This window comes from Paramacrobiotus metropolitanus, unplaced genomic scaffold (genome assembly GCF_019649055.1).
Source record: "Paramacrobiotus metropolitanus isolate TYO unplaced genomic scaffold, Prichtersi_v1.0 Parri_scaffold0000041, whole genome shotgun sequence".
In the NCBI taxonomy this organism is placed as follows: domain Eukaryota; kingdom Metazoa; phylum Tardigrada; class Eutardigrada; order Parachela; family Macrobiotidae; genus Paramacrobiotus; species Paramacrobiotus metropolitanus.
Genome location: NW_026570261.1, coordinates 616,695 through 627,944, shown reverse-complemented (window position 1 = coordinate 627,944; position 11,250 = coordinate 616,695). Strand labels below are relative to the sequence as shown.

General features: G+C 38.8%; 1 long non-coding RNA gene across 1 annotated transcript; it reads right to left on the bottom strand.

Annotated features, from left to right (window-relative positions):
• Positions 1-7,316: 7,316 nt before the first annotated feature.
• Positions 7,317-8,568, bottom strand: LOC129590727 (uncharacterized). The gene is made up of 3 exons (XR_008690771.1): positions 8,369-8,568; positions 8,226-8,286; positions 7,317-7,433 (listed from the first exon to the last, which is right to left on the bottom strand). It is a non-coding gene; the product is annotated as an uncharacterized LOC129590727 (long non-coding RNA).
• Between the last annotated feature and the right edge of the window lie 2,682 nt (positions 8,569-11,250).

Here is an 11,250-nt window from a genome sequence, read left to right as displayed (position 1 = left end):
GCCATTTTTCCCAATCAATTACTTACTAATTATACTAAATAAATTTAATTTAATTTTTAATTTAATGTTATTATCATATTTGGGACACTTGTGGATTTCATGAAGGAATCAAAATGTACTGTACTTTATGCGAATCTATGGTCTGTAAAGGCAAAATCTAGCAGTACAAATGTATTGCACATTCGGCTTGCCAGGCTGCTGTTGCATTGCAGTGTTTCAAATTCTTATAATAATACGTAACGTAACCGCAGTTTCGGGTTGGCGGTACATTGCGTTTACGTGAACAGTAATACCACCGTCTGTTAAGGCGCCAAGTTGGCGCCGCCAACTTTAGTATGCAACGCCGTTAATGATGAACCTGCCTCAGTATACCAACGAGTTTTTCATCTGGTTATTTGCTAAAATTCGATCAGTAAATGAATTAGTAAATAACTTTCATTTAGCGGTAGCCAAATCTTACTATTTACTTACTATTTACTATTGTAGCTGAATATTTACTTACTTTTACTAATTTTGCATGTAAAACTTTACTGTTTACTCCACATTTAATTTTAGGGAAGCTTTTACTAATTAAATAGCATTTATTTAGTTTTATTTAGTAGCACATCACTAGAGGTTAGTTAAGTTTGCTAATAAAAAAGCATTAAGTACGTTACTCTAGCCTCTCGGTCCCCGTCATGAATCAGGATATCGACATAACGGCGATTTACGTACAATAAACAAAACTTTGTAAAAGCATTGGCGTGCATCGTGCAATAAAGTTTTGCTTATTTTACGTAAATCGCCGTTATGTCGATATCATGGTTCATGACGGGGACCGAGAGGCGAGAGTAACGTATTGCTTTTTTATTTGGGTTGCTACTAAAAAATCCGATCTTTTTTGCTTTTTGCTGTAAAAAGCAAGTAGAAACGTTACGGAATTTGAACTGAAGTCATAGCATTTCCATGAAACTTTAAAATGTAATTTTTAATACCATTGAGCTCACCAAAAACATAATTTTTTTTCATAAAAGCTCTTGCGTGTATTGCGAGAGCGGAAGATTACTCATAGTTTGTGCAGCGTTCGCTTTTGCAAATATATTGTTTTGGTTTTGCTGTTTTGACAGAGTGTGCCCTTTATGGCAGCAGCTCCTGAACAGTCGTTCCGCTTCCGAGCATATTACAATCTGTTTGGAAACATGTACTGAAGAAACGAAATCGGACAACTTCGATTGCTTCAAAGGCGCATTCCTGTTGAGCTGTACCGTTAGCTCGGTGACAAAAAGCCTTACGATTTTAAAACCAATCTCCGACGAAAACTATCTGTTTGATTTGCTGACAATTGTGAGATCCATGCAAATCAAGCTGTCTACAATAATTTTCAAAGATTTCGATTACGTTACCTTCGATTCCGGATTCCTGTACGGATGCACTAGGATTTCACAATCTGACAACAGACAATTCCTCTCCAGACATGGTGCGACAACATGGTTAATGTTTCACCAAAACAGCAGCCAACGCATGGTACTACATAACTGGAAATTGAGCAACATTTTTGGCAACGCTCTGTATCAAATATTTATTAATTCCGGTTTAATGGGGCTCGTGCGTTTGCCCGCCCACGAGGTTATGTGGATGAAGCCGATCGGATCCGAACTCCAGCCGGTTGTGTTCGAGATTGATAGACTCCACATTACGATACCGCAGCTGGTTTTGGATTGCAACCAAGACCTGGAGAGCATGATCAGCCAATTCATGTGGACGGTGGATAAATATTTCCCACCTGTCGCGGACGACGTTTATGTAAAGGTCAAACGTGTTCATGCTCGTTGGGTGCAGAATCTCGCTTATCCATATCAGTGGGAGACCATCCGAGCACTTTTATCAGTGTAAGTTTACCGAGGTAGAATAAATATGGTGCATTTCTAATCGTCCAAAACTTTTACTTACTATTTTTTACTAATAACCCCAAAATTTTTCAACTACTTACCATTACTTACTGTACCCATTTTTCCCAACCAGTTACTTACTAATTATACTAAATAAATTTAATAAAATTTTTAATTCGATGTTACAATCATATTTGGGACGCTTGTGCATTTCATGAAGGAATAAAAATATACTGTACTTTATATAAAGGCAAATCCTGCAATACAAGTGTGCTACACAATCGGCTTGCCAGGCTGCTGCTGCCTGGCAAGCAGTTTCGGGTTGGCGGTACATTGCGTATACGTGAACAGCAGTACCAAAAGGGAATGACTATTTTGCCGTTAAATGTACGGAGAAGCAGACAAAAGCTATTTTGGTGCACCGCAAAACATCAAAAACCTATTCATTGCAGGTGCACAGCAGAATACTGTGACAAAATAGCCATAACCCCTCTTGTATTGATTAATTATTCGTTATCCGTGGCGAGTTAATCGATACGAGTACAAGAGGAGAATGAAACGAAATACAAGAAAATAAAGAAAAAACAATAATAATAATAATACGTAATTAAAATGCGAAAAGAGAACTAAACTTTACCAGAAAACATTTATTATAATGGTGCTCGTTCACAGGTTTAGCGGCTTTCACGCAGACGGGACGCCGAAATCATGGATCGAAAGTGATCTGAGACTTTTGGATGTGTGCAAGTTGAGCAGAATGGCTCTGTTTGCACTCGGAGAGCTTTTTCGCGTCTGATTCATTGGCTGTCTTAACTTTGAACGAGCTGATTGTGAAGTCTGAGAGCTTTCCATGTTAACTACCAATAACTGGCAATGGCTCAGGCTATGGGCAAGATCTTTGAATGCCATACATGGGCAACAAATCAATCGAATTATCCATAGCTGGAGCCTGGAAATAGCTTTGAAATTTAAAACCAAAAACAATCTGCAGATGGATCGATTCGTACAGGTGATGAGGTGAACACGTCTGCATGCTGAGGAAGCACAGTGAATAACGTTAACAGTGCTAATTGTTTTGCTGCTGGAAACAGAAATGAAAACTGTAACCGGTAGCATAAACTCTGTACGGTTGTCTTCGCATGCTGGCTCGCAAAATATGTTTTCTCGATCATTAGCTGAGCAAATTATATACGCCATGAGGTTGCGGCTGAACTACTGTCGAAACTGTTATTTTTATATTACTGTACTGTACTGTACTGTTTCGGCAGCTCTGCAAATTTTTGCTGTAACATCCATTTTACTAATTTTCGGCAGCTCTGCAGAAGATAGAGTACTGTACATGAGTTTTAAATATGCTAATAATTGTAAACATCGTATAATGCAATGGCACCGGAAACGACCTAAATATAAATATAAATTTATCTTATATTCCTTATGTTTGTTTATCTTATATTCCTGCTACGCCTCGGTCATGCAGTGCCCGCCAAAAGCGAGCGCACTTTCCTAGTTATATTACTGTACTGTTATTTTTGTTGTTGTTTGCATTATAATGTGACCAGGCTTGTAACTGCCTCAGGGTTTGTCTGATCGAAATAAGTTAAACTAAACTAAACTAGGAAAGTGCACTCGCTTTTGGCGGGCACTGCATGACCGAAGCGTAGCAGGAATATAAGATAAACAAACATAAGGAATATGAGATAAATTTATATTTATATTTAGGTCGTTTCCGGTGCCATTGCATTATACGATGTTTACAATTATTAGCATATTTAAAACTCATGTACAGTACTCTATCTTCTGCAGAGCTGCCGAAAATTAGTAAAATGGATGTTACAGCAAAAATTTGCAACCGGTACAACAAAAATATACAGCAAAAATCCATAACCGGTAAAACCTCCAAGGCTGATACGAAAATTTCGTTGCTCCTACAACTGCGTAAATTGTTTCTCTAGCTGTGCAAGTAAAGTTCTTCATGCTGAAATCACATTTCAAATCTCAGAAAGTTATTAAGGGCCAATGTCAAAACGACGGCGGAATTTTCTGCCGGCGGAAATTTTGTGAGGTCAAAACGACGGCGGAATTTCTTGCCGGCGGAAATTTTGTGAGGTCAAAACGACGGCGGAATTTCTCGTGGTCAAAATGCCGGCGGAATTTTTGTAACTTTAATTTCATTTACTGTGCATATTGGAAAACAATTTGGAAGAAAAATGAATCTTACACAGATGCATTTACTGTGCATTTACTGTGCATATTGTGCATTTACTGTGCATATTGGAAAACAATTTGGAAGAAAAATGAATCTTACACAGATTCGGGCGCTCCGTTATTAATATAAGCCTCTTTATCGGGTCGCATGTATGTATGTACTGTCTGTATGTGCGTTGTTGCATTGGCGGTTTGCACAGAACGCGCGGATGAGTTCAAGAGAATACCTGAGCCGCGCAAAAGAGACAAACAAGGTGCTTGACAATGGCACTGCGGCGATGGCACTGAAGTGTGATCTAGTGTGATCCCTTTGGAGGCTTTCCTGGGAAGACTCACAACTTCTCTGAATGTAGACTAAACGAAGAATCTTACGCGCAGAGAAACACAGAAACCGCGTTAATCGACTCATTTTTGCGGCAGAAGCGGCTGCATCACAAATTATTTGAGCACGTACGTATGCTCTTTTGTCATTGTGTTTCTTGTTTGTTTGTGTTTTTTTAATTGTTCAACTTTTTTGAGTTGTAAATCTCGTTTGCTGTTGTTGACTGTTTATCTGCCGAACCATAAGCTAGAACGACAACCATCTTTTGGAACTAGCAAAAGTAGAACTTTGTTTCCCAAGAATACATAGATACATAATACATAGAATGTCAAGCTTGTACTTACTAGTTTACCAATAAGTTGGTTTTTTATCAGTTCGTGGTTTCCGTAAAAAAAAGCATGTTCAGGAAATTCCGCCGGCATTTTGACCATGGGAATTTCCGCCGTCGTTTTGACCACACAAAATTTCCGCCGGCAAGAAATTCCGCCGTCGTTTTGACCTTACAAAATTTCCGCCGGCAGAAAATTCCGCCGTCGTTTTGACATTGGCCTTATTAAGCTCCCTAAAGTAACACATACATGGCAACTTTTCAAGTGTTTCTAATTTAGCAGAATTGATTCTAATTCATTCATTCTAAGTAATTTTCCTTTTATAAAAATTAATTTTCGATGAATATTTTGTTTCGTCTTGGTGACAATTACTGTTAACGCTGGCGGTAATTTAGGTGTTTATATGTAAAAGTAATGGATTACGGCAACTGGAATTCAAACATTATGATTTCGGTGAAAAACTCTCATTTCATCGTTCTTGCCGAAGGTTGCCTTTTCAACGATGGTCAGGTGAGGGGGCAACATATAGGGAGTCTGGTAAGTTTTTGAATGGTCATTTCTACCGGTCACAGTCTCAAATTTTAGAAAACCTAGACGGCAGCATATTTGGGAGAAATTAGGACGGACGTTTTACCGATTCCCGAAGATGGCTGTGGCGGTATTACGTAGAGGAATTGTGAGACAATACTTTTTAAATTTTATCTATCACAGAAAGGGCAACGGGTGTATCTGTAGTTTTGCCTTTTTTTGATTTCACCGCACACGCAACACATTATAGATTTAGCACATGGAGCTTCGTGTGACTTTTTTCCGTACGAGGTAGTGCTTTACCACCGAGCGGCTCAAATATTCTAAAGTATTTTTGGGAAAACATCTGTATAAGGACAATACTTACAGTTAGTAAACAGCGCACCGGAACCAAAGGGGAGTGGAACCAAAGAATTGACACCACGGCTATTACAAGCCGTGAGTGTATAAACGGCCCTTTCCGTTTTTTGGGCGGTGACCGACGGACGATACCACCAAGTTCATGGGGCGTTAGTATAACGGCCACGGAGCTGGTGTGTATCCAGTAACCGATACCGGTGGCGGTACTGTCCATATGTGCATTTAGTACCAAATGCACATATGGACAGTACCGCCACCGGTGGCGGTGACCGACGCACAGACACCACAAGGTTTGTGTATCGTGAGCATAAACGGCCACAGTATCTATTCACTTTCATATGCGGTGACCGACGGACGGATACCACCAGTTACATAGGCCGGGAGTATATACGGCTACGGCGAACGTGTGCATTTGTAAGAAACGGCCACTGCTCAATGTGCATTTGGTGGCGGTGACCGACGGACGGACACCATATTTTCCATATTCGCTGAGCATAGATGACCTTCGCTACGCTTCGGTCGATTAATGTAATAAACACCTGGAAATACGTACCATCCATCCTGGCCTACAGCAGCTGAATCCAGCATTACGGAAAACGCACTGGCAGACGAAGATCTCCTTATACTCCCACTCCGGCCATACGCCATTGATGAGCACTTAGATTTATGTCAACCTACAGCGAACGTCGAACGCATACAACACATCGAGCTCCAAATCGGCATAAAAAAAGCTTTTCTGGAATATTCATAAAGTTACAGACTGTATATAATTACTCATAGAGACACATAATATGATCAATGAGTCACATACAAACAAACTGGAAACGAACTATCGAAACGCAAGCACAAAAAAAGTTTGATTGCTGTTGTCGCTTTTTTTTATTCAATTAGAAATTTAGATATTTTGCTTCACGGTGCCGTGCTCAGCGCTTATTGACCACCGAAATTTTAAAATTATTTGATCGCTGTTGTCATGCCGCTGGTGCCTGTCCCTCGTCAGAAATATCATATAGTTTAATGGTTACTTTTGAATTAGCCTTAGATATTAGAGGCTTTTTGCAACTGCTCCGCTTAACCATAGCCATACACTTAACCATACGCTATGGTTAAGTGCGAGCGTATGGTAAGTGCGGATACCATACAAACTCGTTGTATGGTAGCTGACTTCCAACAGCTCCTCTTAACTCCTGTATACTTTAACTTTGCTAGAAGTAGACTTTTCAAGTACAGAAAACATCAGAGAATTTAAATTTTGATGTTTCAAAGGATTCCACGGCACGTAACACGAGGAAAAAAAAATAAATTCGAAGACCCCTAGAAATCAGTTGCGCTTTTTGTAAGGTAATCTGTACACTGCCACTTCGATGGCGGTCGTCCAGCTACCCGATAAGCGATGGTTAAGGTATGGTTATGGTGTTTTCTGCAAAAAGCCTCTATTACAGATTACCTCCTCTTTTATATAAAACTTACCAATATGAAACATTTAGATATGGATATCAGATACCGTTTTGTATTTATTTTGGCATATACGACATAACAAGTTTAGCATAAAAAACCAGCATCCGAGACATACTTTCTCATGAAAACACCAACGTAATTAAATACAAAAATAGATTTCGATAGTGCGCCAGAAGCATAAAAGGAAAACTGACAAGAACGATAGAAATTACAAATGAGCCAGCATGGATAGCATTAGCGACTACTAAATGCACAAGTTAATTATCGTCACGATGGCAAGCTCAATTGTGGATGTCGACATCCACGCACTTCCCGGTGGATTTGCGTCTGGCCAAGGACCGGGAGAGCAGTACTCCATCTGCCCTGCAAAACATTTAAATTTTGAACCATCAGCACGGTTAACTTATTTACTATATGATATTTTCAGCTGCACAATAACTGCATTCAAGTTTTACTTGAACGCAACAGATGCTGCATTTCAGATCTACTGCATTCAAGTACGGTCATTCGCTATAGAAAAGCGCTGCGTGAGAGGACTTTTAATACACCAGCAACAAAATTGCTGTGCGTGTCGACATGCAGTTTTCAAACAAAAATCCTAAATTAAGAATTATTGTTTTTGTTAACGGAGCATTTTGCCAATAAAATAAAGCGATGGAAAAATCGACAACTCTGATATAAAAATTCTGTATTGTCTTTACAAGCCAGCTGCAATGGTCAGGATAGTGCAGCAACAACGCATTAAATACGTTATTTATTTTTTTTTAAAATTTATTATTTGGAAGAGATTCAAAAATGGCAAAAACAAAGTTATGGAAAAATTATGCTCTTTATATACCTACCGCAAATTACGCACTGACCGCCACCGCTTTTGAAACAGGCATGTCGACAAGCAAATAAGCGACAAAAAAGACGTGCATGTCGACATGCAAATAGGCGATAAAAAAAATTTAAATTGACATAAATTTCAATAAATACGTTGAGCTTGTCACTGCTGCACTTTAATATACCTTATGAAAAATTCTTTAGTAAAAATCTAGTATCTGCTCGTTTTCTATGTTTAAGATAACAAAAAGGACTAATATTCTCTTTAAAGCAAAATTCGTTTTATTGTTTTGTAGCTGAAAATAGCGCTCCGCTACACAACTGGTTTACCTGTTACTTTACTGCATGTCTTCATGCACATTTGTCCAGCTAAGCAGTGCCTCCTAAGGATCTGGAAATAAAAACGCACAAACTATTTCGACACGTACTATCTTTGTGATGTGTAAATTGGAAACTATTCGATCAGCTCCTACCCTATAATTAGTCCAAAATTGCTGTGGGTCCTCGCAACATTGCAGGCTGGGTTGGAGGTCGCACTTTCTTCCACAAACATGCCGTGCGTCACAGTTTCACGCATAAATATCAACACTAGCAGTGTTTGTATTAATGTTTTAAAATGAAATCTGGCTGTCGACAGCCACCAAGCAAAACAACGTCAAAGATCCAAACAGAATTCCAATAAATCATTTTGAAAGCTGTTATAAAACAATGGAAAAATCCCGTTTCCGAAACTGGCTGGTAAAATCAAATTGGGCGCAACGGCGCTGAACGTGAGCAGTGGTGAACAATGAAACTGCTCTACAGCCAATCATGAGTAGCATAAAAGGAGCTTTTAGTGACCATAGTTTGTAACTAAAGTACTGAAGCAACCGCGCGTGCAGTTTCACACTTTCACGCGATGTCATTAACGCTTTGCCTCTAATTGTCGCGTTAGCGCCGTTTGTTTTGAGAAATTTTTTATTTTTGAGACTTTTGTTTTTGAGAAAAATTCTTGTCAGTCGACCGATCCTTTTGTTTTTGCATAGAAATTGTGATTTTGATAAAAGATTACGTAACAAGGCTTCGTAGAAGAACTTTAATGCTCTAAGTGTAACGGCGACATAGATTTGAAAAGCTTTTGAGGTTTAAAAAGACGATCAATGTCGGTCGGCCGGCAAAGTAAATGAAATATCATGATGTTGACACTGTTATAATATGCCTTTAGCAGTGATAACTTTAATCTGATTAACAAGCAGCAATTTTCGGAGAAGGTATTTTTGGGAATACAAGAAACATACAATTCTATAGAAAAAAATCGGCTCTAGTAAGTACTAATTTTTACTACGGGGCAAGTATTGTCATTTTTTGGTAATAACTATTTAAATTTAGTATTACAGAACGTTCGCGCGCACATCTAAAATGCCGCATATCGTGCTTGTGAAGATACCGATCTTCGCCAGCGCTGATCGATGCGGACATGAGTTTCGAATAAATTTTGTAACTTCGATACGTTCTCATATTGATATAAATCATTACATAGGATCTGCTGCCAAAATCATACCGTCGGCACATTTTATGATAAAAGTCTTAACATCTGAGGTATGTTGATACGGTTTATAACAAACTTTTTGACGAGGGTGTAGGGCGCTTGAGTAAACGTGATAATAGTATTATTATAATGATTATCACGTACATACGACTGATACGAGATACGACAACATTCACGTCATTACAATACAGTATATTCAGGTATGTAGGACTTTCTCTGTTGTGTTTGGACTTGAGGCCCGTGCTTACACTTAAAATGTAGTTAAAATTTCCTTTATTCTATTTTTCTAATTCCACTGATACTGCGGATGAGATCTGCAGAGCAGCAAAAGGTTGTACTGACCAGCGCACCATGTCCAAACATAACAGGATCCCTCTGCTTGTCAGGTGTAATGCACACAGTACCGCACACTGCTGACAGTTGAAATACAAATGCAGATACAAAGCGTAAAGCTATGGATTTTAGAGAGCGCCAATGTACGGCAATTATTACGGCTGCTGCATCATGCATGTGATTAAGCTGAGCACTATGGCGTAATGGCGGGCCCGGGCACTTTCCGATCTCAATTTTAGTTGGACTGCATTTTGCTTAAGTAATGTTTTGCATACATACTCGTACTGAACAAACGGAATACTTAAAACAATACTAAACTAGTAATATTACGGTCATACTAAGTCAGTGCTTCCACCGGAAAACACGACTATTGGCTGCCTACATTGGCTGGTTGCACGGGGGTCGCATGGGTTTTCCTTGTTCAGTTGCATGTTTTATGGGAACGGGTGAAAGTTCTGTGCACGAGTTTCTGTTTTTACATTTTGCAGTATAATTCTGATACCGTAGTTTTTTCTTCGAACTTACACTCAGTCATAACGTAAAAGGTCGATGCCGCTTGCACAGAAAAACACCAGCTATAATGTAAGATCAATAGATCGGAAATCAAAAATCTCAAACTTGCTACCCCTGCAACACATTCACGGTAATTCTGGCGCATGTACTTATTATAAGAATAATTCCCTTTATTTTAAAAACACATTTACATTACACTATTGAATAAAGTTTCCATGCTCGATCTCGTAGCCTCGTAATGATTACTGATATTAATTCATATTCTCACTAGTCAGTGTGCTGTCCAGTCGAAATGAGCGTTATTAATCGTGACTTATGCCTCGGTCATACTTCGTGTTCTAACGAAAATTTTAGAACTTTTTCCTTAGCACAGGATCTAACGAATTTGTTTTAGGTGGTAAGTGTTTGAGTGTTAAACTGTTCGCAAAAGTATACTTAGGACAGTTTTATCGGTGTGCTGGTCATACCGCTAAAGTTGTTCTGATAGAGACTTCCCCCGTTTGATCCAAAAATTTGAAAATAAAAATCAGACTACTGTAGCATCACTTCATCAGAGTACCACAAACTTCCAAAAATTACAAGAATTTAAATTTGGGCTTTCGTATTTTAAAAACAGTTTTTGCCAATATTACTCGATGCAGTTTCCGCTTTTCCGAAAGAAACAAGCATTACTGCTCTCTTATTATTCTTTGTGCCGCCTTAATATCTCGTCGCAACCTCAACGGAATAAACGAGCCTCGTTTTATTGCTCCCATTTTTTGCTCATTTTGTGCCGGTTATGAATGGTCAAATTATTACAATTTTTGGTTAATTATTACAGATGTTGGTCGCGCTTTTAAATGATAGCAACAAAACTCGTTTCCAGATAAATTCAAGAATGCTGTGTGCTTTTGACAGTACTTTTTTAGGTGTATTCAAATGATATCCGCATTATCAAGACATATAAAAATGGGAATACGGTGTTATAACCATGCGCATGGA